Here is a 23452-nt window from a genome sequence, read left to right as displayed (position 1 = left end):
AAATAAAAGCAAGATAGCGGTCTTGCTATGATGCCTAGGCTGGCCTTGAACTCCTGGACTCAAGCAACTCTCCTGCCTCAGCCTCCTAAGTGGCTGGAACTGCAGCTGCTCAATACTGTGTCTAGCAAAAAACTACCTTAAAACTTGAAATCTCTGTTTCTTAGGCAGATTACTTAAAAGGTAAAGAAAAGCCTCCTGCAGTATAACAGCTTGTCTTTATGGGAAGCCTATTTGGATAACCTGGAAGGCAAACCTCATACGAAGCTAATTAGACACAAGAAGATTATGTCCCAGGTTAGGAATATATACCATATTGTAGGAGAAAAAGGTAAACAAGAAAACCAATACCTTAGGCAATGGAATGCATGGCTTTTAGAAAAAGTAAAAGCATATGAAATTGTCTGGTTACATAGAACAACTTAGACACATCAGGAAGAGCTGAGTACAGAGTCAGCTTACACTGGAGGACACGTTGTCCTTCTAGGCCTTTAAGACAAACATTCTGGGTCAGGCTGCAAGAGCAGAGTCTGAAATAAAAAAAGAAAAAGCTGCAGGAACTGACAAATGTTGAAGGGCACAGTCACCACTTTAATAAAGCAAAAAGATGTACCTTTTCAAGGAAGAAGAGCAGAAGGCAGTGACGCATGACCTGTGAGTCACATGTAGTGAGACGTGAAAAAAGCTGAACCCCTGAGACATAAGTCTGAAAAGCTTTAGGAAGAAAACTCTACCTTGAGAAAGGAAATTATCATTTTGAATGAGGAAGATAGCACTTCTAAGTTGAAATTATGTAGAACATTTAAAATAGAAAAAGTGTAGTTTAGAAGATGATTGAAAATTCAACAGAATTCAGAATTAAACCCCAAACCTCCTGTAATGTTTCTTTTTGTTTGTTTATTTTACTAGGAGCAGATCAACATTTTAAGAAAACCTTTCTGTTTCAAACATAGGAGATCAGTCTCCAGCCCTGTGCCATGGTACCCCTGACGTCAGTGTTTAATTTTTAGAAAACTTAGAAACATTTTTTTAAATCCAGGCAATGTAATCACACACAAAACTCCCTTCACAAAACCACCCTTCATAAACCCTCCCTAACTTGCTTAGGTCTTCCATTATTTTCTTAAGGTCTTGTCACTGCCCTACACTTTTCTGATTTTTTTTTTTTTTAAATATTGGAACAGTCAGTCATTTTATCTTAGGACAAGAACGTTCTCTTTTTCCTATTATTATTGAAACCACATAATATTTTTTCTCTTCAAAAATTAGCTTTCGTATATTTTGTACACAGAATTAAATATATTAATTAGAACTTTAATTTTAGAAACCTTAATTTTTAGTAAAAACCCAGGAATAAGTACTTTTGTGGACTGTTATATATAAACATCCCCTGAATGTACGTTTTATAATACTTAAAAACATATTTTTACAGAACAATTTCTAATGTGGTATAGGACATTTTCTTAACAGACCCAAATATCTTTTGTGTTTTTATAATATTTCAGAAGTCAAAAATAAACAAGCTTGAAGCTATGTTTAACAATTAATGTTTCAGCATTTTATCTTATTTAGAAATGGCTCAGGACTGTGATCCCAGCACTTTGGGAGGCTGAGGTGGGAGGATTGCTTGGGCTTAGCAGTCTGGGACCAGCCTGGGCAATATCATAAGACTTCATCTCCACAAAAATTTATTTAAAAAATGAAAAGAAATTACTTAGATATTTTATAAGTATCTGTCATTTACTTTAACATAACTTCAAAATTTTAAATTACATGAAAAGTTTCTGTATAAATGTTTATTCCATTCATATATACCTTGTTTTTTATTTATAATAATTTTACCTAGATTACTCTTGAAAACTGAGATATTAGAGCAGGTCATTATTTCAAGTCTTTTTCCTGTCAAAGAAAATCACTAAAGGTTAAATTGTGTTTGATATACAGAAAACAATGAGCACTGCATGTACTCTCATCTGTACATTTGTTCTTAGGTCAAACTCATACTTTTATGATCCTAAAACATCTAGCAGAGACAAATATAACACTGTCTGGCTACCAAACCCAAGCCAAAAGGAAAAAAAAAAAAAAAAAAAAGTGTGTGGTAATACAGAGAAAGATGTGAATATCCAGCTATAAGAAGGTCATAGAATACAAAATGTGGATTTTGTAGTTTGGCAAGTGGAAGGGAGTGGCACCCAGCGGCTTCTTTCACTCTTGCAGTTCTGTGAGCAGGAGGGAGGGTTATAGCTCTTATTCCCACCTCCCACAGCTTGGTGAGCTGGCCAGGAGTGTCACAGCTCTTTTGTTCCTGCAGTTTGGCAAGTGGAAGGGAGGGTTACAGCTCTTTCACTCCTGTCTTCTGTAGCTCATCAAGCCAGCCAGGAGCATCACAGCTCCTTCACTCCTGCCTACTGTAACTTGATGAGTTCCAGGTTCTTGTCCTGTGATCAAGAGGAATAAGATATGTGGACACCGGAGAGTGAGTAAGGCGGAGAAGAATTTTATTGAGTGACAGAAGAAAAGCTCTCGGCTGCAGGAGGGGACACTGAAAGTGGGGTAGCCATCTGTGAGGCTGAGTCTGGGATTTTTATGGGCTTAGAATGGAGGAATACTTGCTGATTGGTCCATGGGTGGCTTTGGAAAAAACGCCTTTCGATTGGTTAAAAGACATCATCCAGAAGTAGCCAATCAAGAGAGAGTGGGTGAGATGGGGATAGAAGTTCTCACTCTGGTCATGGACTCTATCCAGAACTGGCAGCTGGGTTTTCAGGCTTTAAACTGTTCTTGGTTTGAAGGTCAGGTTTCACCAGGGACCCATCCCTGTCTGACTAGGAATTTGTCTGTCTCCTGTCACTATCACAAGCAGATTCAATTCAAATAAGATTATCTCAAGGCATCTATTCATCAAACTCAAAGATAAAGAAGGTCAAAGATAAAGAAAGGACTGAGTGGGGCATGATGGCTCACCCCTGTAATCTCAGCACTTTGGGAGGCTGAGGTGGGTGGATCACCTGAGGTCAGGAGTTTGAGACCAGCCTGACCAACATGGAGAAACCCTGTCTCTACTAATTAAAAAATTAGCCAGGCATGGTAGCACATGCCTGTAATCCCAGCTACTTGGGAGGCTGAGGCAGGAGAATTGCTTGAACCTGGGAGGTGGAGGTTGCGGTGAGCTGAGATAGTGCCATTGCACTTCAGCCTGGGTGACAAGAGCGAAACTCCATCTAAAAAAAAAAAAAAGACCTTAAAACAGCAAGAAAAAAGAAGTCAATTAAATATGAAGGGGCTCCAATACATCTGGCCACAGACTTCTTAGTGGCAGCTCTACTGGCCAGGAGAGTGAGATGATACATTCAAAGTGCTGAAGGAAAAATACTTTTGACCTTAAATATTATATTCAGCAAAATTATCCTTCAAAGATGAAGGAGACATAGAGACTTTCCCAGGGAAAAACACCTGCCAACTCTGGACATGATCCACAAGTGAGCTGCCTGCCCCAGGCCATGGGAAAAAGAAGGTCATTTGAGGAACATTCTAGAATCCCAAGCCTGAGTATCAAGTGATGAAGTCCCAAACCTGCCATTTGGAATGGTGTGGAAACTCAGGGCCAAGAAATCTATCAACAACAAAAAATACTGTGAACCATATGACCCAGTAGTACCCCAGCCAGTACAGCCATGAAACTTCCTCCATGTAGATTTCTTTGTAATCAAGGGCAAATGCAAGATTACATGAAAATATGCTCTTCAAAAGATAAATTCATGATTAAATATTACAAAGAACTAATAACCACCAGAATCAACAATCAGCCAACTTAACCCATGGGAGATTTCACAACTGAGGTCTAGAGATAATAGAGCAATCTGAATGTGATTTTTAAAATAAGCATGTTTTAAAAATCCAGAGGCATTTTATATTAAAAATAGAGAATTTAATGAATGTGTTTACCTCTATTTCCTTTCAAAAATCCATTAAAAAAGACAATAAAGGGATTTTTTAAAAAGGCATAATCCTACAAGGTACAAGGATTAAGAGAAAGTGAAGAAAAGATATCTGATTTTTAAAAAAATAGAAATCAGAAGTAGATGGATAAGCAGTGACTGAGTTTATCAGACCAAAAGTAAAGAGACAGAGACAATAAAGGGAATCAATTAAATCTTTACAAAAACCATAATATCTTCAGAAACATAAGAAACACTATAAAAACCCTGGAAAACAATCTAGGAAATACCATTCTGGATATAGGAATGGGCAAAGATTTCATGACGAAAACACAGAAAGCAATGGCAACAAAAACAAAAATTGACAAATGGGATCTAATTAAACTAAAGAGCTTCTGCACAGCAAAGGAAACTATCAACAGGGTAAACAGACAACCTGCAGGATGGGAGAAGGTTTTTGCAAACTATACATCTGACGAAGGTCTAATATCCAGCATCTATAAAAAACTTAAACAAATTTACAAGAAAAAACAACCCCATTAAAAAGTGGGCAAAGGACACAAACACTTTTCAAAAGGAGACATACATGTGGTGAGCAATCATGTAAAAAAAGCTCAATATCACTGACCATTAGAGAAATTCAAATCAAAACCACAATGAAATACCACTTTAGACCAGCCAGATTGGCTATTATTAAAAAGACAAAAAATAAGAGATGCTGGCAAGGTTGCAGAGAAAACAGGAGCGCTTATACACTGTTACTGGGAGTGTAAATTAGTTCAACCAGTGTGGCAATGCCTCAAAGACTTGAAAGCAGAAATCAGTATAAATGCTCATACTATAGAAAAACAGAACTTATAAGTTCAACCCATCAGAAGTAGCCAAAAGACTTAACATTTATAACTGGGAACTTTATAATAGGATAGACTTCTAGATTAAAATTAAATATGAAAATATAAATATAAATTAAATATCTAGATCATTTCCATACGAGATAAACTACTAAAATTATTAATCACTAAATAAATGTAGATTTAAGCTTATGTACTTCAGGCTGGTTGTTAAAGAGGAACTAGAGATAATTGCGTGCACTGGTAAGCATATCCTGTGCTATGGGGAAATAAGATTTAAAACCAATGAAACCACATACTTCCTAATTTTCACTAGCTATTAAGGCTACTAAGGGTTAAGAATTTTAATTAATACATGTAATTAAAACTACTAAAAACAAAGGATGAATGAAAACAACTGTATATAAATATGTATATGAAAAATGTATTTTAAAAGTGAGATGTATTTTTAATAAGGAAAAATATAAAACGTATGTGTTTTCCTTAAGAGGAAAAGAAGGTAATTTTGTCTTAGAGCAAGATGACTTATTGATCCAGAATAAAAAAGGAGAAAAAGACTAAGACAAAAAAATGAGTAGATATAGAAAGTTGCAGAAGGTCTATGACAGAAGAACTTTATTTGTGGTCACAGTACTAAGATTAGATAGATTTTACTTGAAAGTTAAAAAAACTCAGTAATGTACTGGTGCAAAGTTAGAATTAGGTCTCTCTGTTAAAAGGACACATTTTCTTGGAGTATTGGTCTCCCCGTGATTGTGAAAGGTTTTTTTCCTTACTTGTTAAATAATTGGCTTAGAAACACAGATTTTGTGTTTAATTGAGGTAATTTTTTGTACTTCATGTTGTCTTTTTAAAAGCCTTTTATTATTGAAGAAAAGTGAATTTTTTCTCTACTAAAAGAGCTAAACTTTTTTATTTTTTTTTCCCACAATGAAACTTTTTGTGTTTGCCTTTAAAATCATTGTCACTTTGGTATTGTTTCACAGTGACCTGTGAACCTATTTAATCGAGTGTTTTAAACCTTTTGACATTTTTGACAGCTCCCCAAAATCACATTCTAAATTAAGTCTTTTGGACCTCAAATTAACATTGAGAGTTTCCAGCAGAGTCCCTGAAATATATCAAAAGAATTAATTTTATCTCCTTGTAACAAGAGGGAAGTTAAATTAATTAGACTTATTTGATGTGTTAAATTGCACGAGAGGCACTGCCAAATAATAAGTGATGCTGAACTTCCTCTAAGTTATATTTGTCATTGATAAGAGTGTTCTAGAAATTGTATAAAATTCCTAGAAATCTCATATTTTCTGGTATAATGTGATCAGTTATAAAACTAATGATTGTCTTACAATGCTCTATTTTTAAGAGTAACCAAATTTTCTTCCTGAAAGATTTTGAAAGCAACTATGACACAACATTGCAAAATGTTCGTAGAAAATGATGACTTCAGCAACACGGATGGAACTGGAGAACATTATATTAAGTGAAATAAGACAGGAACCAAAAGTTAAGCACTGCATTGTCTCACGCATATGTGGAAGCTAAAAAAATTTGAACACATGGAAGTGAAAAGTAGAAGAGAGGTTACTAGAGGCTGGGAAGGGCAGGTGGCAGGGGGAGTACTGAGAGACTACACTCTCCTTACACAATTACAGGATACACAATTAGATAGGAGGAATAAATTCTAGTGTTCTATAGCACTGTCCAATGACTATAGTTAACAATAGTATATATTTTCAAATAGCTAGAAGAGAGGATATTGAATGTTCCCAGCACAAGAAAATGACAAATATTTGAGATGATGGATGTGCTAATTACCCTGATCTGATCACTATACATAGTATACATCAAAACATCACTATGTACCCCATAAATATGTATCATTATAATGTACATATTTGCCAATTTTTAAAAAATAAGTAGAAAAAAGACTGGTAAGTACAGGTGTCTGATAACTAAGATTATGCTATTGGACTGGGTAAGTAGTTCCAAAACTCCAAGAGAAAACTGATAGTTTCATGAAACTGTTAACAAAATATCAAACAAAACAAAAAAGTTAATTAGATGAGGCTAAATTAACTGATGAGAATGATTATGATTATTCATTTTATTACTTTGTGTTGAAACGTTGGTTTTTTTTTAATGTATTTTCTAGATTTAGGGAATTTTTTTTTCTTTTTTCTTAAGCTGTCAATAACTTACATTAATTTGATAAAATATACTTTTTAAATAGAAAGGGAACATTTTTCTTTTTCTTCCTACCTGATGGTTCCAGGATTTGGAAACTCTTCTTAAATATTCTTATTTGCAATATGGGTATTTGCACTGGTTCAATAAAAATATACTCTCTTTGTAATAGGACATAAGTGGGCAAGTTCTTTGCTTGACTTCTTGTCTAGAGAAGTTTTAAAAAGTCTAATCTGAGATTTCTCATGCAGTCAAAAATCATATGAAAAAAGCTCAACATCAATGATCATTAGAGAAATGCAAACCAAAACCACAAAAAATAAGATACTACTTGGCACCAGTCAGAATGGCTACTATTAAAAAGTCAAAAACCAACAGATGCTGGCCAAGTTGGGGATAAAGGAACACTTATACACTGTCAGTGGGAGTGTAAATTAGTTCAACCAATGTGGAAGACAGTGTGGTGAAGACCGAAAAACAGAAATACAATTCTACCCAGCAATTCCATTACTGGGTATATGCCCAAAGGAATAGAAATCCTTCCATTATAAAGACGCAGCTACACATAAGTTCAATGCAGTGCTGTTCACAATAGCAAAGACATAGAATCAACCTAAATGCCCATCAATGGTAGACTGGATAAAGAAAATGTGATACATATACACCATGGAATACTATGCAGCCATAAAAAAAATGAGATCATGTCCTCTATAGGAAAATGGATGGACTAGGGGCTATTATCCTTTGCAAACTAATGCAGGAACAGAAACCTAAATACTGACGTTCTCACTTATAAGTGGGAGCTAAAAGATGAGAACACATGGACACACAGAGGAGAACAACACACACTGGGGTTTATCAGAGGGTGGAGGATGGGAGGAGAAAGAAAAAAGGTCAGGAAAAATAACTAATGGGTACTAGGCTTAATTCCTGGGTGACAAAATAATCTGTACAACAAACCCCCATGACACAAGTTTACCTATATAACAAACCTGCCCATGTACCCTGAACTTAAAATAAAAGTTAACATAAAAAAAGTCTGATTTGGGATTTCTCATTACAGCTAGTTTTAAATAACTAAGATTGACTGATACAAACACAATAAAGCACCTTGGATATTATATTTTATAGCATATATAGAATTATTATTCTTGCATTTACATACACATTCAGGTCAAGTTTCATGAAACTGATGGCAGCAGTGGCTCATCTGGCCACTGCCAAGACACTGGCTGCAGAGAGGTGGTGTAGCCTGGGCCTTCTGCTCTATGGAGCAGGCAGGAGACCCATCCCTGGGTGCCACTGCAGCTGCCCAAGCCTAGCTGTAGATCCTGGCATCTCTGTGCTCTTGGAGGCCTCGGAAGGCCTCCCAGTCCTTTGCAGGCTCAGAAGTGCCTGCTCCTGCTCCCTGGCCTCTCCCCACTCCCGGTGCCCACTCCAATCATGCAGTAAGGTTGCATCTGAGCCTGGGCACCGTCATAGCCCTGCTGGGTGGGTGCACACTTAAAGCAGTATTGGGACACCAGCCCCCTGCCTCCTCAGCCCCCTTCTGGACTTTGGGCACTGACAAGCATGGGAGGAAATCCAAGATGGGGCTGAGGGCAGCTCAGCACTGGCCTGTGGGTGCCCCTTCATGTGAGCAGCCTGGATGTCATGGATGGTGGCAGGAGGCAGATAGGCTCCTGGGAGGAAGGTGGTGGGTCACTGGTGAAGCCCCACCTTCAAAGTCTGGGGGTTGGGCTGCCAGTCCTGTGGACTGGAGGTAGAGCTTGTGGTGCTTTTTCTTGTGCCCATCCATGGCTGCTGATGGACCAATCAGCATGCACTTCCCCCGTCTGAAGACAATACATACCCCAGACTTAGCCAGAGAAGAGCAGTCTGTGGGGACGACCAGTTGCAGAGATGAGCTACCCTCTCCAGGGCCTCATCTCTGCTGAGAACTGCAGAAGTTGGGTCGACCAGCTGGAGAGAGGACCTACCCTCTCTGCTGAGAGTTGAACAGATGTTGGGATGACCAGCTACAGAGAGGAGCTAACCTCTGTGCTGAGAGTGGAACAGATATTGGGAAGAACAGCTGCAGAGAGGAGCTACCTTCTCCAGGGCTTCCTTTCTGCTGAGAGCTGCAGACAACTGGATGACCAGCTGCAGAGAGGAGCTATCCTCTTCAGGGCCTCCTGTATGCTGAGAGTGGCAGATGACCAAAATGATCAGCTGCAGAGAAGACCTGCCGTCTCTCCTGAGAGCTGAACACTCACTGGGATGACCTGCCTACATAGAGGAGCCACCCATTTCAGGGCCTCCTCTCTGCTGAGAGCTGAAGACTCAATGAGACAATCTGCCTACAGAGAGGGGCTACTCTACTGCAGGTCTCCTCTGAGCTGTTCTCACATGCAATAAACCTTCTCATCATCTTGCTCACCCTCCACTTGTCTGCCTACCTCATTCTCCCTGGATGTAAGACCAAAACTTGGGCAGAGGCACCACTGGCCACAGAGGTTTCCAGCCAGAAAAGCAACACTGCAATCACAAAACTAGACTTATTTTGTAGAAACAAAATAATTGTGATTATTTTTGGTAAAAATAGGAGTGACTATAATAAAGACTGTATTTCAGTAGAAAACTGTAACACACCCATTATCAAATTCTGATCATGTTCATTTTTTTGAAGTTTTATGTCCCTGTAAACTGATTGAGTCTTGATTTTTCCTGGTTTCACTAAAAATTAAAACTGCCCATTTCCCAAGCCCTTCAAGCTGAAGTTGGATGATTTTAGCTTCAGAAAAATCACTACAACAGATCATGTATGAATAACTTTCATGCCTGCTGCTATGGGGATCACTTGGAGAGTTTACCAGGACAACCAACGACATAACCAGAGACATTCAAACTGCAAATGAGGTAAATCCATCAGACTGCAGCTGCCATCCTCATTTCATCTTATGAAGATGCTTTAAACTCAAATCTAGAAATCTCAACTAACTAGCCTCTGGACTAAAAAACTAAGATCATAGTTTGCTCGAAATATTAACCTCTGTTTTTCTTTTGTTTTCATAGATACATACCCTGAGTTTTCTTTAAGCTGTGTAACTTAACAAGAAAAACTTATGCTCATATTGATAAGAAATGGTGTTTCTATGTCAACAAATCCGAAATAGTTGCCCCAAAATTAAAGACCTTAAGAAACTAATATATATATATATTCAAATCAGGTACTACCTCCGTTATTGATTTATTTAGCTGATTAAATTCTGGAAACTCTGCTCCAGGGAATTTTTCAGTCCTTGGATATTATTCTCCTGATTGTTGTTGCCTTTATATCCTCAGTGTGTCGTAGTCTCTCACATGGTGGTTCCCACCAGCCACTCACTCATCAAATGATTGCCATCAAGGATTAGACAACTTGGATAAGTCAACAGCCCAACTACTCAAGCCTACAAAGACTATGCAATTTTGGATAGTGCTGACTATGTGATTTTACATCCTGGGGTAGCTGTTGATGATGATGGCATCTACAGGACTCTTTGTTCCAGTGACTACATCAGTAGCAGTAACTGAGAATAACGCTATACTGCTTACTCATACTCTTTGCTTGCTGAAAGGATGACCAAAAAGGGAAAATTGTTAAAGTAAATTAAAATTGGAATCAGGCCTCAAGAATCCCCAAGAAGACAAAACCAGGTAGGCCTTATAAATCACCTCAAGCTGGCTTGATTTGCAAACATAAGTGAAACATAAGCTATTTCTTGTAAATGCCCATATTAAAGAAAAACAAAACTTATCTCAATCAATCAGAAGTAGCCAACAAACTTATGTAATAGGGACTTCCCAACAGGATAGACCAAATAAAGCAGCTGTATAACTGTAACCAATCAATTTTTTTTTTTTGCTATACTTCTGTGTCCAACTTATAAAAGCCTCTCTCTTGCATTCCCTCAGTGGAGCTTCTGAACTGCTTCTGGTTTGGAACTGCCCAGTTCATGAGCTGTTGTTTACTCAAATAAACTCTTTAAAATTTTATTATATTTCAGACCTAAATATATGGAGAAAGATACTGTGCTTTTAGACTGGGAGAGTCAATACCGTTAAGATGTCAATTTTCTCCTATGGATTCTATACAATCCAAATCCAAATCCTAGTTGGATATTATACAGAAATTGATAAGCAGTGTCTAAAATTTATCTAGAAATATAGCTAAATCAATTTGGGGAAGAAGAGTAGGCACGGAGAGGCACAGTCCAGGTTGGAAGAAGACAATGAGGAGCTCCGAGAGAGCTGACCCCTCCCTCCCAAAATGCTTTCCGTGAGTTGCAGATTTTTCCTATTCTGTTTTCCCTCCTTGGAGACAGGGCCCTGTCGGTTTGTTCACTCTATGTCCTTGGTGCCTGGAGCCTATTAAATGCTCAATAAATAATGATCACAGGAATGAACGCATGCTGAAGAGACCACAGCTCATTTGCACACCATCTACTCAAAGCTCCTCTTGTCTGTCCTCTCCTCTTTCAGTTTCCTGCCGTCCACCTAGCAAGTTTGCCTTTGTGGTTTAGCTTCATCTGTGTAAAAATGTCCCATGTGAGGACTGACAATGTTAGGGCTCTTCTGATGTCAAATGATAGAAACGGAAGTCAAACTAGCTTAAAAAAAACTGAATTAATTAGTCAGTTAGTGGGATAAAGATGCAACGTTTGACAGGAATGCTGGTGCCTCCTTTCCATGGAGCTGCAAAGGCTGGTCCTTGGAGGTACGTCAGCAGCTCTTCAGAAGGTTGGCATGATCCCTGAAGACACCAGTTCCTAACTTCCCCACATCCTCTAGTATCCCCCCAAAACCCAGATAGTGCCTGTCCACAGCCAGACCACCTTCCACACACAACCTCAGGGTGTTGGTTATTCTTTCCTTATGAGGAGAGATATTCCTTCGTTGATGGTTTTCAGAGGTTGGAAGTGACATTGACAGAGGAAGAAGTGTAGGAGGTAATGGATGACATACCAAGAACTCCTTACTGACCAGGCCATGCGTGGCCAGGATCTTGAGGAGTCCATGGTGAAACTTCTGGCCGATGAAGGCGTAGATGAGGGGGTTGAGGCAGCTGTGAAGGATGCCCAGAATCTCAGTGGCATCCAGGGCCCGGCCAATGTCATTGCGATGCTCACAGATCTCCTTGATCACCTGGGTCCTCATGAGGGTGTCTGTGAGCAGGACCAGGTGGTAGGGCAGCTAGCAGAGCAGGAAGATGAGGATAACAGCAAAGATGACCCACATGGCCCGGTGCTTCTGCCCCATGTGGGCCTTAAACAGCATGCACAGGGCGAATCTGTGTCAGAACAGCATGACCAGCAGCGGCACGATGAAGACAAAAGTGTGAGGCTCACTGCAACCTCTGCCTCTTGGGTTCAAGTGATTCTTTTGCCTCAGCCTCCAAGTAGCTGAGACTACAGGCGGGTGCCACCACACCCGGCTAATATTTTGCATATTTAGTACAGATGGGGTTTCACCATGTTGGCCAGGCTGCTCTCGAACTCCTGACCTCAGGTGATCTGTCTGCCTCAGCCTCCGAAAGTGCTGGGATTACAGACATGAGCCACTGCACCCAGCCAACAAACAATCTTGACCAAGTGATGCTTCTGGATCAGTGTACAAGTGGCAGGGACAATGGGCTGGTAACAGTACACGCTGATGCAGGACAGTAGTAGAATACCACTATAGAAGTTGACTTCCTTCAGGAGTGAGACCACCTTGCACAGGGGTGTGCAAAATCCGGCCATTCACCTTGGAGGTGGCCCAGATGGGCAAGGTCAGGGCAAAGAGTAGGTTGACTAAGGCTGGGTTCAGCAGGTAGACATCAGTGATGAAGCGGCCAACATTGCTGTATAAGATGACCAGAACCACCAGGGAATTTCCCAGCAGGCTCAGTAGGAACACTAGGGCATAGGTAATGACCACAACATACTTGTCGAGTGTCTCAGTTTCTAGTCTACAGGGGCTGTAATCTTTTGCTGTAGGTGGCATGTCAGTGATGAATGCTCTTCACCAAACCACATCCATGAGTCTGTAATATTCCATATCTTCTTCAGTTTCAGCCATGGTTTGATCTAGCTGGAAGGTTAGACGGAAGGAAATGTGATTTAGTAGCTTGGATTCAAGGCACTCTCATTAAGGATGTGAGAGCAGTTACTGGGATATCCTTTGCTTCCCTGTTGGTTTGGCAACTAGAGCTCCCCTTCCTCCTTTGCCTCCAACCTGGGCTTCTTGGAGGTTGGCTTCCCAGTGTTCTTTACCTTCCATAACTCCAAGGCCTGGCCTGAGTATGGGGTAAGATGGAATACGGGGAAAACGCCTTAGCCCTAGCTCAACCTACAACTGCCTCCTCTCGGCCAGTGTCTCTACCTCTGTCCCTCTTTAGCCTTCTCTATCCTCAGTCTGTGCATTCGGATAGGGGGACTAGGTTGGTCTTGGACATTCAGGGAAGGGCCAGCACTAAGCAAAATGCAAGAAGGCAAACCTGTTCCCAGGTGGCCCCTTCTATTATTTCCTTTCTTATGTTCTCCCTGATTCTTAAAATTTACTAGGTGAAGGAAGTGGTAGCAACACCTTGCATTAACCTGTATTTTAAGCCTTGTCCTCTGTTTAAAGGAATTTTAGCCATTTGAGAGGATAAAGCCTCAATCTTGGTCCTTGAATTTCCCCCCAAAATCTACAGAGTCATTCAAGACTTTTCAAATATTTTCCTGTTGTGAAGCATTTTGCTGAAACAAAAATTTCCCAGAAGCCCAATATGTGAAATAGACAAAAGCCGAACTGCTGTCGGGGAGGGTTTGCTGATCTCCCAACACAAATGACCCCTGAAAAGGCCCTCAAAGCCGCAGGGTTCTCTAGAGAACCATCTGAAAGCCTTTGGAAAATTACTTGGATTGGTTGTAAGGACATCTAGCATGTAGTTCTCGTTCTATCCTGATTCTACCATTAATAAGTCTTGTGACCTTGAGTGGGGTCTCATACCCCTATAGATTTCAGTCTTCTCATCAGCAAATCGAGGAAGACAGAGTCATCCACCTCTCATTTGCTGCCAGGCCTGAAGATCTATGATAAGTTCACTCAGATACACACATTTTAGTACGTTCCCTCCCTACCAGTATTTGCATTTTCACCAAAGACAAAGTCTTAGGGCAAAGCAATAAACATCAAATTGGAAAACTGTCAGCCTCTTCCCACAAAACGGTGAGGTATAAAAAGAGGGGAGGAGGAGGTTGTGGCCTCTTCTTCACCTACCTCCATGTATGAAGTCAGAGTTTAGTACATGGTCATAAGGGAGGAGGAGGGCAGCCAGTTTATCAGAAATCCTCAGGTCCCACAGAAATGAACACGTTTTCTAAAATGAAGTCAAGCCAAGCCATCCTACCCCAAAGAAAATCCTAGCAAGCAAAGGTGGTTTCCAACCTGAGGCCCCAGCCGGGTGTGTCCAACCATAGGAGCTGCAGCTCAGGGATCAGAGTGACTTAACAGCTAGAGGGCACTTGATGAATAAAGGGAAATAACGAAACCAAGTCAGACGACACCTCCCTTCTGAGCCCCACCCATGTCTACATCTGGAGAAGAACAGTTAAGTCAAGGGATCACAGACTTGTGATTAGAGACTGCCAGGGTCCATATGACCAAGCGGGGGGTCCCAGGTGTGAAGCTGGGGTTGAGGGTCCGTTATCTGAATTCTCCACTCTATGGATGATCATTTTTATTCTTTTCCTTTTCTTGAATTTATTTCCATTTGTTTATTCCTAAATTCCCTGGTAGATCACCCGTGAAAGCTTGCAACTGTCTGATAAGAATAAAGGGGGGAAGGATTTGGCTTTACAGCAGAGACTTCAGAAGGAGTCCTCTCTATGAGCAAACTGGGGGCAATCCAGTGGGAAGCAGGTGGAGAGCTGCACTTGAGCTGTGTTTGGACAACAGGAACACAATCTTTACTTATTTTACAGGCTTCTTTGAGGTAGTCTGGTGGGGATTTGAAGGGAAAATGAATGCTCCTTTGCTGCTAGCCACTCTTTGGCACAACCAGTGCCAATGACCGGTTGATTGAAATGGCTCTGAGGCTGGGGGCATAGGCCACTCCCAGAGTCTGGATGGTTAGCAGAGAGACCACAGAGCTGGGGCAGTCCACGAATGGAAGAGCTGGGGTCAAGGTCACTGCTCCCCCCATCTCAGTAATGGAGAACGGCTTCTCTGGGAACCTGCCTTAACTTCCCCCGGCAGCTAATGTCTGTCCCCTGGCTTGAGTCTTCTGGCATCTTCATCAATTCTCCATTATAACATGAACCCTACTATACTGCAATGATGTGTTTGCAAGTCTGTCCTCTCCCAGCCTGTGAGCAAGAATCCTCTTCCATTCCTCTTTGTGTTCTCTTCCAGGGACTATAGTAAGTGCTCAATCAACGGTTGTGGAAATAAATAATGGGAGACATTTCTACTGTGATTCATGGATCACGTGTCACCAGCGCGATTCATTGTCTATTGCTTTTGGTCACACACTCATACCACAGGTATGCCTGAAAGCTTCACTTCCACACAGCCCACCTGGTGTGCCTGCCATTGTTCCTTCTCAACCATCCTCTAATGGAAGTGTAAATCTTGCCTTACCACAAATGTCAAATTTATCATGCCACAAATGCCTACAATTCTGCCACTGGCAAGCCTATTTTTAAAGGTAGATCATACTCTCCTGCTGCGTTCTCTTTTCATGTATAAATAGTGACAGGAAGTTTAAAGAGACAGCAGCCACTCTCAGTTTGCTTTTACTGATGTTGGTTTATTGTGCTGTGATGCCCCTTCCTTACTCACTGATAGAACCACCATTGGATGAGGATGGTCTAAACCAGTTATGCAATCTATTGCCTACTCTCCCAGCCTTCTTTACACTTAGGAGTGGCCAAGGATATGATTTTGGCTAATGAAGGTCAAGGAGAAGGCTGCTGGGAGCTCTGGGAAAACCCTTGCTTTTCCCACCAAAAGGAAATAAAGACACTGCTTGGCACCCTCTCTCCCTTTTCTTTCCTTTCGCTTGTGACTGCTAGAGCTGCAGCAACCATCATGGGGCCATGAGGAAAAGGGCAAATGAATCAGAAAGAGGGCAGTCAGCCTTGGACATTGCTGAGCCCCCAACCAACATTAGCAAATGTTTTGTGTAAAATAACACCACCAAAAAACCCCTCACCTGCTGTTTTTAAGCCATTGGGAGTTAGGTTTTTGTTACTAGCAGCTGAGGGCACTCTTCACTGATAACACGATCATCTAATTTGGGGTCTTCCAAACTTCCATTATCTCTAAACCACCTTTCACATTTTGGCCATGTCTGCTGAAGTGTAATATTCTTTAAATCGATTCACTTTTGTTAATTTAATTTAAAACGAATATGTAATGATTAAAATGAAAACAGATTCACCATGAATCACCCAAAACTTACATTTTTACCGATGGAGCACTTTGTAAAAGCAAACTCAGCTCTGTCTGTGTCTCTGATGCCCAAATTTCCTTCTGAGTTGCATCATCATAATAAACACAAATAAGGTCTTTAACCATGGCCATTTCAAGACATGTTTTCCATAATTAATTGCTTTTTTTCTGGTGTTTTTCTGAAAACTTTTTTTTCAAGCAGCTATAATTCTAAGGTGTTATGTATTCAAGGAGATTCATGGAAAGGACTCTGACAAGTATAGGTTTTTGGTAACTTTAAGATCATACCATTGGACTGGGTGAGAATTTCCATAACTCTATTGAAGAGACTGATGCTATTAATGAAACTTCTAATCAAGGTCAAGCAGAACAAAGTTAATTACATGAGGTTAAATGAACTGAGGAGGATAGTGTTTTTTATGAATTTTTATTTGAAATTTGGCTGGTTCTTTAAATATTTTGTTTGCTATAGTTTATGAAACTTTGTTTTTCTTTTAAACTATTTATAGATTACAGCAATTTGGCCAAATGTACTTTTGTGAACAAAAATGGAAACATTTACTTTTTCTCCATATAGTATCCTTCCAGAATTCAGAAACTATTTGTGAATATTCTTGTTTGTATGGTAATATAGTTATTTCTTTCCGTTCAATAGGAATCGGCTCTCTTTATAACAGGATATATTGACAGTATTGGCTATATTACTAGGGCATTGACTGGGATGTCATATTTGAAAATGTCCAGAGAAGAAATGTATAGGTATTGCTGGTGAAGTCTGAAGTCTGTTTTGGTTTGGCTTTCTAGCCTCAAGAGGTTTTAAAAAATCTAATTTGAGATTTCCTATCAAAAGTTCCAACAAAGCAAGCTTTAAAAGAAAACCTCTGTGGTCAATTACTATGTTTGCTGCATTTATAGCAGCAAAGGTTTGATGACGCTAAACTTATTTTGCAAATAAATTAGTTTTACTTTGATTATCTTTGATAGAAATGAGAGTGATTGTAGAGAGAAAAATTATATTTCAGAAGAAAAATTACAGTGTGCCTGTTATTAGATTGTAGCTCTGCTCGTGGTTTTTCAGTTATTATCTTTTTTTTTGAGATGGAGTTGTGCGCTGTTGCCTAGGCTGGACTGCAGTGGTGCTATCTCTGCTCACTGCAACCTCCACCTCGCAGGTTCACGCCATTCTCCTGCCTCAGCCTCCTGAGTAGCTGGGATTACAGGTACACACCACCACGCCCGGCTAATTTTTTGTATTTTTAGTAGAGATGGGGTTTCACTATGTTGTTCAGGCTGGTCTTGAACTCCTGACCTCAAGTGATCCGCCTGCCTCGGCCTTCCAAAGTGCTGGTATTACAGGTGTGAGCCACCGTGCCCAGCCTCAGTTTATTATCTACCTGTAGACTGGACTAGATCTTGACTTCTTGTAGATTCCTCCAATCCAATTTTCTCCCATGGAATTACAAAGAACAAGAACTGCTCTGTTCCTGGAGAGTTCAAGCTGGAACTGGGCAACTTGGTGTAAATTTCAAGGAAAACCTTCATGCCTGATGTGTGTGCCATGCAGAGATACCAAAATACCTGATGCCATAACCAGAGACATTTAAACTGCAAACCAGAGTGAGAAGTTGATGACTTCATGCTGTGGACAGTTTCCCCCAAAACACTGAAGAAGATTCCTTATCGTAATGAGTCTCTTACCTTTCTTAATTTCTCCTTGCTTATGTCTACCCCTTTCACTTGGCAGCATTATGCTGTAATTAGGATTTCACAGCCAGTAGCTTCTCTGGGTAACTTGAGGGAGTGTTGGTTCTGTCGTATTAAACCCAAACTTGTACACGACCTAAGAGATCCTTTAGGCCACCCAGTGGCTAACCTTAGCAGCATCCCTAAGTCACCTGTTTGTTCAAATTGGACCTGTTGTTCCTTTTATAGAGTTAGACTTCTAGACTCACTCGTTCTCACCCCCCTGTTTTAATTTAACCCAGTCATGGGATGCTAGATAATGTGATTCCCTGTGACTTGGACTGTGAGCCCAGGAAAGACCCTGAGTCTCACTGCCCAGCTCTCTCCTTACACAAAGGAGGATGCAGAGCCTACAGAGGGAAAGTCTGTAGAGGGAAAGTCTGTAGAGGGAAAGACTTATCTCCGGCCACACAGCAAGTGGGGAGAAAATCCCAGCTCTCTCTTGTAGGCCAGCATGTGAATATGAAGGTGTGGCCTCCATCGATTGAGCAGTCCCTGGGTGACGACACTGTGCTAATTGTTTAACATCTTTGTCTCATTCCATCCCCACATAACCCTGGGAGGCTAGAGGGGAACCTGGGGCACAGAGAAGGCAAGATTTTTATACAACATCACAGAGGTACCCAGGATTTGAACTCAAGTCTGTGTGCCCAAAGGGCCCGTGTTCTGGGCCCTGACTTGGTGTAAGTGACACTGTGAGGGCTCATGCCATGTGGACACTAGGCTGGGGTGTCCCCTCCTTCCCCATGGGGGGCCCTCAGCCTTGCCCAGGTACTCATCCTCCTCGAGACACCCACTCATTGTTTCCTGGGCCCCAGCTGAGTGGAAAATGTGTGTTCTTTGAGGAGAGGGTGCAGAAGTAAAGTGCGGCCCCAGGGCTGGGGCTGAGCAGATGCTGTGTGTGTGTGCGGAGCAGGGCACCTGGTTTTAATACTGCCTTTCTCTCCAGGGGGATCTCATCCTCTTCTCCTCCTGATGGGTCCTGGGGCCCAGAGAGGGACACTGTGGCCTTGACAGCTGGTGGCCTTATTCTGAGATCCTAGAGTCAAGACCAGGTATGGAGTGGAAAACCCAGGTGTCCTGCCTCCCAGGCTGCGGCTGCTGGAGTTTGGGGTGGGGTGGCAGTGGTACAGCAGTGGGACACAGTGGAGGGGAGGGGAGAGGGAAATGGAGGTAAATGAGGGAGGTGGGTGGGACATGGGATTTAGGGAGGACGGGGTCAGGAGTCCAGAGACCTGGGTCTCCATCCTGGCCTGGCTATGCACTCACTGTGTGATCTCGGGCAAGTCACTCACCTTCCTTGAGCCTCAGTTTCCCCACCTGTAGACCAAGGATTGGACTGATGGTCTCGGCAGCCTCTTCCAGCCCAGATCCTGTGTGAAATCCACGAACGGCTCCATGTGTCTCCTCCTCTCCCTCATCTCTGCCATGCATTTATCTTCCCTGGCTCCTGGTATCACTCCCCTTCTATCCTCGTAAGTTCCAGGGTCTCCCTGCTACTCACCCAGGAGAGCGTGGCTGGTTGGGGCACGAGAGCGCGGCTCTGCTGCCTGAGTCCCTCCCTAGTGACGGTGCCTTGCAGAGCTGTCCCAGGATTTACAGCCTGGGAAGAAGTGACTCAGTCTCAGCCCAGCAGCCTGGAGGGGGAACCTGGCTCACAGCGGTGGGGGAACCGAAGACGCTGCAGGGAAGAAGTAGTAGAGGCAGGATCCAGAAGTGGTAGTGTACTGGGGCAGAATGGTGAGATGAGAAATGGGTCCTCTTAGGCCAGCCTGGGGTAGAGTCACCTATTGGCCAAATGGGGGCTGATCCATTGTGGTTAGTGGGACTGCTGTTAGTTTCCTTTTCGTTTTCAGCACTTGCTCCTGCTTTTCTTCCTTCTCGCCACCAGGGGGCAGAGGGAGGCCGTGGAGCTCCGCAGCTGCTGTTCCTGTGGTTGTCTCTTCCGTGTTGTTTGGTTGGGTTGTGAGGCGGCGCTCCAGGGTGGGGAGGTTCCCACCACGCTCCTCCTTCCTCTCTCCACTTCACTGAGCTGAGCGGTCCCCGTGAGTGCTGGTCACCAGTGCCGACCCACCAGTCCTGATCCCATTCCCGAAAGGATGGATGTGAGACCACTAATGAGATCCTGTCTTCAGCAATGGGCCAGGCGGGTTTCCCACGTGGGCTGGGGCCTCCCATCCTCGCTGTGCTCTGCTCCTTGAGGCTGGGGTCTTTCCATGCCGGGTCCTCGTTTCTCCAGGCTGGGCTGCCCCAGAGGCTAGTATCAGGGAAGCGGAGCAGGGGCCTGGGAGGACGGCTGTTTTCACAAACCCCAGGAACCGCATCTAAAAACCAGCACAAGGGATGCCCCAGAGTTTCTGCCCTGGCCCGGTCCTGCACCTATATCCCCCATGCGGAGGCTGTGTCCCCATCTCTGTCCCTTATCTCTGCCTCTTCCTCATTGTCTCCCTTTATCTTCTCCCTGTCCCTCTGTCATGTTCTTGGTGTGTTTCTCACCCTGCCCCCCAATCAGACTGTCTGAAGTTCCTGTCCCGAGGACCCCACCACTGCCACCCTCTCTTCTCCCCTCCCTGAGGTCGCTTCATCACTGGCTGTGTCCGGGACCGGTATTGCAGACCCTCATCAGACCCCACAATGGGGGCTCCTGTCGCTGCTGGCCGTAAAAGCAGGGACTGTGTCCGGGCCAGACTGGGGGCGTTGCTACTCCCTTGCCAATGTCGCAGGCGCTCGGGGCTGAGCTGTCGCAAGGGCTGGGGGCGGGCCGGCTCCTGGGGCTCCCGCGTCTCCGCCCCTGCCCGCCGGGCGCCAGGCCGGATGGGCTGCACTGTGAGCCTGGTGTGCTGGGAAGAGCTGCGACCCGGGCCACCCTGCGGTCCCCAGCCTTTGGGAAGTCCCTGGGCCTCAGCGCGGGCTGAATGCTGGGACCCTCGGGGTTTGGCCTGTGCAGAGAGAAGGCAGCTACTGCTTCAGGTCGGGGCTGCAGGAATGGGTGAGGGAGGATGCCCCGGGTCGGGAGCTGGCGGTTGGCAGAGCCCAGGGCAGCTGACACAGGTAAGAAGCCAACCCAGGACAGTGCTAGTCTACTTGGGAAGTGTGGGAAGGCAGGTGGACCAAGGGGGAGGCAGGACCAGGACAGGGTGAAGGGTCCTCCAGTTGGGTGGAGGGCTCCCTTGGGTCTCTTGTGCCCTTGGGAGGAGGGTGATATAGGACCTGACTCCTAGAAGGGCAAATAGCTTGGGCGAGGTTGGTTTAGGAGTCATCCAAGAGGGGTAGGCCTGGAGTGTTGGGACAAGGTAGGGAAAGAGTTAATCTTCCTTGAGCTGGACCAAGGGGCAGCTCTGGCGGTGTCCCTTGATTTAGAGGGCTCTGGAGTTAGGAGGGTGGGGGCCACTGGAGCAGGAACTGCCCCAGGATGGTGGGGACAGCCGGCCTCTCACCCCTGCCTTCTCTGGGCTGGGTAAGTCTCGGAGACTAGCAAGGGGGGAGCTGACCTGGCAGTGGGGACAGGTCTGAGCTGGGAGGCAGGTGTCTGTTCTGGAGGAGGTGTCTGCCAGGGAACCACTAGGCCTGCTATAGGTGTGGCGCTGGTTTCTCCCCGGGAGAGTAGGAGGAGGTGTTTGGGGTCACCAGGGATGGGTGACTCCTCTCTAGGTCCCTGTGACCTCAGGACTCACTGTTGATGGGTCTTCTTTCTTCACCCCGTGTCCCTGCCTCCCCACCTCCCGCACAGCCACCTTTGACACGAGGAGGGGGGTGCCTGTTGGGCCAGGTGAGGGTGAGCAGGGACAGGGACAGGCAGTGGGGCTGAGATGGAGGGAGGAGCTGGGGCTCTGGAGGTGGATGATCAAGGGGAGAAGGAGGGGAGGGTGTGTGTGCCGCTGTGTGACAGTGGCAGGGACAGGGGTGGGAATGAGTGTCTGCATCAGATGAGCTGGTTTCTGAGAGGCCTCTTGGGAGAGCCTGGAGCTGGCCTGTGACTCCCTCCCTCCTCTATCTATGGGGATCAAGCTCCATCCCAGCTGCTGTGCCCTGACTCTGGCTCCAGTGAGGGGTTGCTGCTGCTCAGGGCTCCCCGCTTCAGGGGCTTAGGGAAGAGCAGCCTGCACCCATCACCTGGGCCCTCACTAGAGGAGGGGTGATGCCCTCGTTCTTGGGGTGGATAAACATCTCCTTGGTGCTGATCCCCTCAGGACCCAGGGCTCAGTGGCTACCCAGACATCTGGGCTGCCTGCCAGGGCACTCCTAATGCCAGTCCTGCTGCAGACACCCCCCCATTCCTGCCCCAGGCCCTGCCATAGGCCCAGTGTCTCTCCCTGAGCCACAGCCTGAGCTCCTGCTGCCTGTGTCCACACCCAGCCTCGCTGTTCTCCTGTCCCCTCAGCACACCCCTCTCCTACCCAGGCCACATCGCCCCCTTCCCCTGTCATGCTGCCTCCTCCTCCACAAGCAGGCTGTCCTCCTCCTTCTCCTGGACTGCCTTGTCCCCCATCCCCCATTGCCCACTCCTCTTTCTCCCCTGGCCAGCATTTGGCTCCTGCTCCTCTCCTTGGCTTCGAGAGGGTGCATGCCTTGGCTCTTAGGCTTCCGAGTTCAGCTCTGGGTTGTCAGTGCCTGCAGCTGTGGGCTCTGCCCCTCCCAGGTGGCCTCTCTAGGTCCCACAACTGCCCTGCACCCTGAGCCCTCCTGTGGTCCCACATGTCAGCCTCAGGAGCAAGAGGCTGGGCTTGGCACCCTCCTGAGCCCTCCCGCCAAGCCTTCTGGGTGCCAAGGGGCCTGGCGGGCATCTCCGGGTGCCAGTCATGCCTCCTTGCTCTCTGCTGTATCCCAGGACAAGTGGGTGCTTGTGGATGGGGCGGGAGCAGTGGGGAGGAGACTCTGGGCTGTTGTTGCCTCTTCTGTTCTACAGTCAGCTCTTCTGGGCTCTGCTTCTTTCAGCCCGGAGACCCACTGAGGTTAGAAGTTCTCCCGGGGCCTGGTCCTGCAGCCTCCCCTGCATTCCTGTTGTGCGACCTGCACCCCTTTTGGAAGTTCTAGGATCTGGCCTGACTCCCTTCTCCATGGGTTGGATGACCTCCTCTTCCTCTCTCTCTTGTTATGTAGCATCAGAGACCTGAAAAAGAACTGAAAAGGAACTTAGTGATTTGAGTCTTTTGAGGACACAGATCCCTTTGAGAATCTGATGTAACCTATGGGTGCTCTTGCTAGGGAGAAGGTGCACACACACACACAGACACACACACACACTCATACACACAGGCACACTCACACACTCACGCAAGACACACTCATACA

At 44.4% G+C, this 23452-nt stretch overlaps 1 pseudogene; it reads right to left on the bottom strand.

Moving 5' to 3' along the window:
- Window positions 1-10853: 10853 nt before the first annotated feature.
- Window positions 10854-20089, bottom strand: LOC111545683 (annotated as a pseudogene).
- Between the last annotated feature and the right edge of the window lie 3363 nt (window positions 20090-23452).

The sequence above is a fragment of the Piliocolobus tephrosceles genome, chromosome 11 (assembly GCF_002776525.5).
Source record: "Piliocolobus tephrosceles isolate RC106 chromosome 11, ASM277652v3, whole genome shotgun sequence".
In the NCBI taxonomy this organism is placed as follows: Eukaryota; Metazoa; Chordata; class Mammalia; order Primates; family Cercopithecidae; genus Piliocolobus; species Piliocolobus tephrosceles.
The sequence above is the reverse complement of the archived record's forward strand: the minus strand, read 5'-3'. Positions and strand labels throughout refer to the sequence as shown.